Source organism: Triticum aestivum, chromosome 1A (genome assembly GCF_018294505.1).
Source record: "Triticum aestivum cultivar Chinese Spring chromosome 1A, IWGSC CS RefSeq v2.1, whole genome shotgun sequence".
In the NCBI taxonomy this organism is placed as follows: domain Eukaryota; kingdom Viridiplantae; phylum Streptophyta; class Magnoliopsida; order Poales; family Poaceae; genus Triticum; species Triticum aestivum.
In genome coordinates, this window is record NC_057794.1 from 507,764,790 (window position 1) to 507,771,986 (window position 7,197).

At 49.9% G+C, this 7,197-nt stretch overlaps 1 pseudogene; it reads left to right on the top strand.

Moving 5' to 3' along the window:
- The first annotated feature begins 2,555 nt into the window (after positions 1-2,555).
- Positions 2,556-2,694, top strand: LOC123072752 (uncharacterized; annotated as a pseudogene).
- The last annotated feature ends 4,503 nt before the right edge of the window (positions 2,695-7,197 follow it).

Sequence of the window (7,197 nt, forward strand, 5' to 3'; positions counted from 1 at the left end):
AAAACTACGGCCAAAGCACGGGCGTGGTGGCGGCCATGTCGAGAAGTGGTTTGGTAGGGTCGGCCGGAGGCTGCGCGGTGAGGAGGCGGCCGGAGAATAGCGGCGGCGGCGGCGACGGGGCGAGGCGGGAGAGAGTGGGTGGAAGCGTTGGGAGCGGAGGGACTGCGAGTGTCCCCGACAGGCGGGCCACGGGGGGGACAAGGGCGTGCGCCCAGGCCGTCCGCGCGAGTCCGTTTCACCTCAAACCGAGCGCAAGTTTGGGCCAAGGATGGATCAAAAACGGATAGAATCCGAACATTTGTCTGTTTAAGGCGCGCGCCGGGCCGCGCTATTTGTCCGTTTTATTTCAAATGAACAGGGTCAAATAGGATAGGGTCGCGCGGTGGAGTTGGCGTGATGGCCAACTACTGTCGACCGACTGCGACGGTGAGGTGAGCGAGCCGCGTGATGGGCCGTGGGGACGGGCGGACGTACTGCCACTCCACGCACGATCGCGGGCGGCGGGTGAGGTAAGCTGGATTTGGATGTGTCCCCTCCGGCGGTGTGACGGCTCGTGCTCGTGGGCCTCCCGCGCCCGACGCGGTCCAGTGACGTTTCAGATTTCGGCGGATACGATGCGATGCCCTCTTTCTCTCTACGTGCGCACCGCGGTCGATCGTCCGCGGCTTCCGCGACCGCAACGCGCCGTGTGGTTCTCCGGTGGTGGTTGGTCGTGAAATCTGGAGGAGCGGCGCGTGATTTGCTGTCTGCGTGGTGAGCTCTGGAGAGGAAAGTGGCTCTGAGCTCCTGATCAGTTGTCTGCCAGTGGTGTGTTAGCTTGCTCTGCATTGACCAGACCGGAGATGCCGCGTGAGCAAGCAAGCAACATCCTGCCTGCCCCCTCCGGAAAAGCACACACGCAGACACGCTCCACGCTCAATTTTCAGCAAGACGAACATAGATAACCGGGAAACCGAAATAAGGACCGACCGTGCCGTATCGGCCGGCGGAGCAATGGGAATCAAGCCCCTACTGGTGTAAGCACACTACTAGCTAGTAGTAGTAGCTAGGATTAACATGGAGCGTGCTCCTTTTCTTCTCGCTCACTGCTGCCACTGATGGAGGGGGACTGGGACTGCTCCTCTGGTCTTGGAGAGAAGCCGGGTTCAGCAAATTCAGAGCGGCAACGAGGCTGCATCCCTTGCACAGGGAAAAAAGAAAGAATGACGGAAAATCCTTGCCCGAACTGGAATATTCTGTCGTGTGCAGCTAGTAATAGTATGCATGTCATCTCATCACTGATCCAAGGGTTGCAGTCCACACGGAATTGACTTGAAGCACTATTTTTCTTTTCTTTTCTGTTTTTGTTTTCTTTTGCCAGAACGGCTGCATTCACGGAACAAAAAAATAAATAAAAGAAGAAGAAGAAGAACCGGGTGACAGGTGAAGTCTTCACTCTTCACTGCAGCTCGCGCATGGAGACCGCAACAACGTAAGGATGGCCCGGTGCCCATGACATGATTACGAGGTTTCTGGACAGTTTCTGCTGCAGTTCATGTCCCCGGTGTGCCTTTTGCGCGGTTGCGCATGTGCTGCAGCTGTGGTTTAGTTTGGCTGGTAGGCGCGTTTGGATTATTAGTAAGGAGCGATGCCTGTTTGATGTCTGTTTTTTTTTTCTCAACCAAGAATCATAGACAATCGTACTATGATAAAATTATATGGATGTGTCTAGATCTCTGTTGACTGAGACTTAATCAGTCTAGTGATATAATATGTAAGAAAAAAAAAGAAAAACATGAATGAAATTTTTGCATGATTCGCCTGTTAAACGTAGCATTGTAGAAATAGACTAGGGATAGATGTTTAAATGGTTTCGGTGGATATAACCGAATCCTTCCTCTCTCTTATCCCTTCTTCTCCAAGCAATGTAATCTTAACAAACTCTTGTATGCGCTGTTATCCAAGGAGGTGCGCCCCTACCATATAAACATACAACGCGTCCCTCCAACGAGGTAAGACGCTTCCCGCATATCGCATATGGTAATCAGAGCCCTTCCTCTCTCCATCTAGCTATCCCAATTCCATCTAGTACCATAGCCATGTCTTCATCCGGCGCCTCCCAACCTAGCCTCAATGGCCAGGTCACCGAGAAGCTCAACCGCACGAATTACGTGCTCTGGCGCACGTAGGTCACACCCCACCTGCGGGGCGCCGGTGTCTTCGGCTACATCGACGGCACCTCGCCTGAACCGGCCAGACTCCACGTCACCAAGGACAAAGACGACAAGGAGACTTCGGAGCCCAACCCTCTCCACCCGCTTTGGGTCAAGGAGGACCAACAGGTGCTCGGCTATTTGCTGAGTACGCTGTCCAGGGAGGTCTTGGTCGCGGTCACCGCGATCACCACGGCGCGTGAACTTTGGTTGGCTCTGGCGGGCATGTTCTCGTCCCAATCCCTCAGCCGCGTCAACAACATCCGAACTGCGCTTATCAACGCGCAGAAGGGCAACCAGTCTGTTGCCTCCTACTTCGCCTCCCTCCGCGGCCTCGCTGATGAGCTCGCCGCCACCGGCAAACCCACCCAGGACGACGAGTTGATCTCGTACATCCTCCATGGGCTGGACGTCGACTACCAGCCGCTCGTCTCCGCCCTCGACGCCCGCGTCACGCCTGTCACCCTCGATGAGCTCTATGCCATGCTGAGCAACTTCGATCAGCGCATGGCTCAATTTCATGGCTCCTCCGGCGGCTACAAGTCCTCGGCCAACGCCGCATCTCGCGGTCGTGGTCGCGGTCGTGGCTCTCCCCGCACCAAAGGGCAGCCTGGCGGCACCATCAACGGTGGTGGCTCCTCCAACTCCCGCGGCGGCCGCTCCCCCAACTCCAAACCTCGCCGTGGCGACAGCTCCGCCAGGTCTCGTCCGGATGCCCCTCGCTGTCAGATCTGTGGCAAGCTTGGGCACACGGCCAAAGACTGCTGGTACCGCTACGATAAAGATGACAATGACTCCCAAGACGAGGACAAAGTTGCTGCAGCTGCGGACGGCTCCTACGGCGTCGACACAAATTGGTACGTCGACAGCAGGGCCACTGAACACATCACCAGCGAGCTTGAGAAGGTGACCACACGGGAGAAATACCGCGGCAAGGACCAGATCCACACTGCCAATGGTGCAGGTATGAGGATTCGTCACGTTGGTCATATGGTTATTAAAACTCCCCATCGCAACCTTCATCTAAATAAAATCTTGCATGTCCCTAGTGCTAGTATGAATCTTCTCTCCGTTCATAGAATTGCCATTGATAATCATGTCTTTCTCGAGTTTCATCCTTCTTTCTTTTTGATCAAGGATCAGGCAACGAAGAAAGTGCTTTATCGAGGTAGATGCGTTCGAGAGCTCTACCCATTGCTTCCGGAGTGTCAAAGATTAAATAAACGAGCCTACAGTGTTGCCAAGCTTTCGTCAACCCGATGGCACGATCGATTAGGCCATGCCTATTTTTCTTTAGTTGAAAGATTGCTTAGGAAAAATAAGCTCCCGTTTGTTGGTGAGCGCAATATTGAAACAGTTTGTCATTCATGTCAACGTGCTAAGAGTCATCAGTTACCCTATCCTTTATCAACTAGTGTGTCTAAAAAACCATTGCAATTAATCTTTTCTGATGTCTGGGGTCCTGCCCCTAGCTCTGTTGGTCGACACACTTACTATGTAAGCTTTATAGATGACTACAGCAAATATTCCTGGATCTATCTTCTTAAGAAATGATCCGACGTCTTTCAAGTCTTTCAAAACTTTCAAGCTCTCGTTGAGCGCAAGTTTGACAGCAAGATTATTACTGTTCAATCAGACTGGGGGGGAGAGTACGAAAAGTTGAACTCTTTCTTCCAAAATCTTGGTATTTCTCACCATGTATCATGCCCTCACGCTCACCAACAAAACGGCTCTGCAGAACATAAACACCGACACATTGTTGAGGTAGGACTAGCCCTCTTAGCCGGCGCCTTCATGCCCCTCAAGTTTTGGGATGAGGCTTTCCTAACGGCTGTCCACATCATCAACATGCTTTCTAGTCGTGTTATCAATAATGAGACTCCAGTAGAGAGGCTTCTTCATGTAAAACCTGACTACAAGTCACTTCGTGTGTTTGGCTGTGCGTGTTGGCCCAATCTTCGTCCCTACAATAATCGTAAGCTCATGTTCCGCTCAAAGCAATGTGCGTTTCTTGGCTATAGTCCACTTCATAAAGGTGTCAAGTGCCTTGACATCTCCACCGGCCGTGTCTATATCTCTAGAGATGTGGTCTTTGATGAAACCAAATTTCCTTTTGCTGATCTTCATCCTAATGTCGGCGCTAGACTCCGTCAAGAAATACTTCTTTTGCCACCTCATCTATCCGGCCTTGATCACGGGGGAGAAAATAATTGTGATGATCCAATGATGACTAACCCTCCTGACCATGCACATGAGCTTTGTGATGATGCAGGAGAAAACGGAAGTGAAAACAGAGAAGAAAATGATGCACAGATTACTCCCCAAGTGTCATATTTCATGTGTCACGATGGGGGGAGCAAATCTGCCTCGGAGTGCGCTGGATCCGCCTCGGGATCGTCGCAGGAGCAGCAGAACAGGCAATCTTCGCCGGGAACTGCGCACGCTGACGCGCCATAACCGACAGCGGGTCCGCCCGCCCGTGCGACCGGCAGCGACTCCGCGCGTGCCACGCGCCCGTCCGCAGCTGGAGTTGACCCCGCGCGTGCCCCGCACCACTCAGCACCCGGCAACTGGCAGCATCCGGGTGGTCGAAGCGGCGCGCGTTTTCCGGACGAATCGCGCTGCTACAAGCGGCGCGTTGAGGTGCGACTGACAGGCGCTAAATCCGGTGCAGATTCGAGCAGGCCCGTGCAATCGCGTGCGCCTGACGAGTCGGTCGGGAGGCCGGGATCTTCTACGGCGCATACAGCACCTGGTTCACGGGCCGAAGCCACAGAAGATCCGGGGCGAGCACGAGGCGAATCTGCCTCGGAGTCTGCAGCGCCCAGATCTCCTGCAGTGTCCGGAACTCCTGTTCCTGGCCCAGGATTTTCTGTGGCTGCCGATTCTGCTGCACCGTTACAACGACAAACATGACTACGACAAGGTGTGATCAAACCTGTTGATTATAAGCATATAACAAAATATGGCCTAGTTTGTTCTACAGGTGAACCAAGTGAGCCAACTACACTTGAGCAAGCACTTGATGATGAAAAGTGGAAAAAGGCAATGAAGGAAGAATATTTGGCACTTGAGAAAAATAAGACGTGGCATCTAGTCCCTCCACACCAAGGTAAAAACCTTATTGATTGTAAATGAGTCTTCAGGATAAAAAGGAAATCTGATGGAACCATAGACCGGTACAAGGCAAGACTTGTTGCCAAAGGTTTTAAACAACGGTATGGAATAGACTATGAGGACACCTTTAGTCCCGTTGTTAAAGCTGCAACCATACGCTTTGTTTTGTCCATTGCTGTTTCTAGGGGCTGGAGTCTCAGGCAGCTAGACGTTCAGAATGCGTTTCTGCATGGCGTTCTGAAAGAGGAGGTCTATATGAAACAACCTCCTGGGTTTGAAGATGAAAAAGCACCCTCATTTGTATGCAAACTTGACAAAGCACTTTATGGGCTAAAGCAAGCACCAAGGGCATGGTACTCACGCCTCTGTCATAAGATGCAGACGCTTGGCTTTGTTCCTTCCAAGTCTGTCACGTCACTGTTCATTTACAATAAACTGAACACGTCCATATTTGTTCTCATTTATGTTGATGACATTACTGTTACAAGTTCATCTGATGAACACTAACTGCATTGTTGAAGGATTTGAGTACAGATTTTGCTCTTAAGGATCTTGGAGATATTCATTATTTCCTAGGGATTGAAGTGAAGAAACACGATGATGGACTTCATCTCTCTCAGGAAAAATATGCCACTGATTTGGTAAAAAAGGCTGGCTTGCAAGGTTGTAAACCCTCACCCACTCCTTTGTCAAGTTCTGAAAAACTGTCTCTTACAGAAGGTACATCTCTCAGCAAAGAGGACAACACTAAATACAGGAGCTTAGTTGGTGCATTACAGTACTTAACTTTGACACGACCTGACATCTCTTTTGCTGTCAACAAAGTATGCCAGTTTCTTCATGCACCCACCACTGTTCACTGGACTGCTGCTAAACGTATAGTTCGATATGTCAAAAATACTTTGAGCATTGGTCTTAATTTCAGCAAGTCACCATCTACCTTGGTTAGTGTCTTCTCTGATTCTGACTGGGCAGGCAGCCTGGATGATAGGCGTTCCACTGGTGGATTTGCAGTGTTTTTTGGTCCCAACTTCATCTCATGGAGTGCAAGGAAACAGGCAACTGTGTCTAGATACAGAGGCAGAATATAAAGCATTGGCAAATGCAACAGCAGAAATTATATAGGTTCAATCTATTCTTAAGGAACTTGGTGTGAAAAATACCAAAGCTCCATGTTTGTGGTGTGATAACCTTGGTGCTACCTATCTGTCTACCAATCATGTGTTTCATGCCAGAACAAAACATATAGAGATAGATTTCCATTTTGTCAGAGAAAGGGTTGCTAACAAGCAACTTGACATTCGGTTTGTTCACTCTAGAGATCAAGTTGACGATGGATTCACCAAGGCTTTGCCCACATGGAGTTTCGAAGATTTCAAGCATAATCTCAACTTGATGAAGTTGTGATTACGGGAGGGTGTTAAACGTAGCATTGTAGAGATAGACTAGGGATAGATGTTTAAATGGTTTTGGTGGATATAACCGAATCCTTCCTCTCTCTTATCCCTTCTTCTCCAAGCAATGTAATCTTAACAAACTCTTGTATGCGTTGTTATCCAGGGAGGTGCGCCCCTGCCATATAAACATGCAACGCGTCCCTCCAACGAGGTAAGACGCTTCCCGCATATCACACATCTCCATGTAAAATCCCATAAATATAGCATCGACTGAGACTTGGTTAATTCTCACTCGAGTGAGATTTAGCAATCCCATAACTATATATTAATAATAAAAAGGTACAAATGAACAAGTGCTACAAAACAGCCCACAAACAACTCTAGCCAATACAAGTTGTTGGAAAACAGTTGGAAATCATTAGAAATCAATTAAGATTTTGTTCAATCCAGGCAGAGTAATTCTCCTGATGCTTGAGCTTGTTTGATCATGA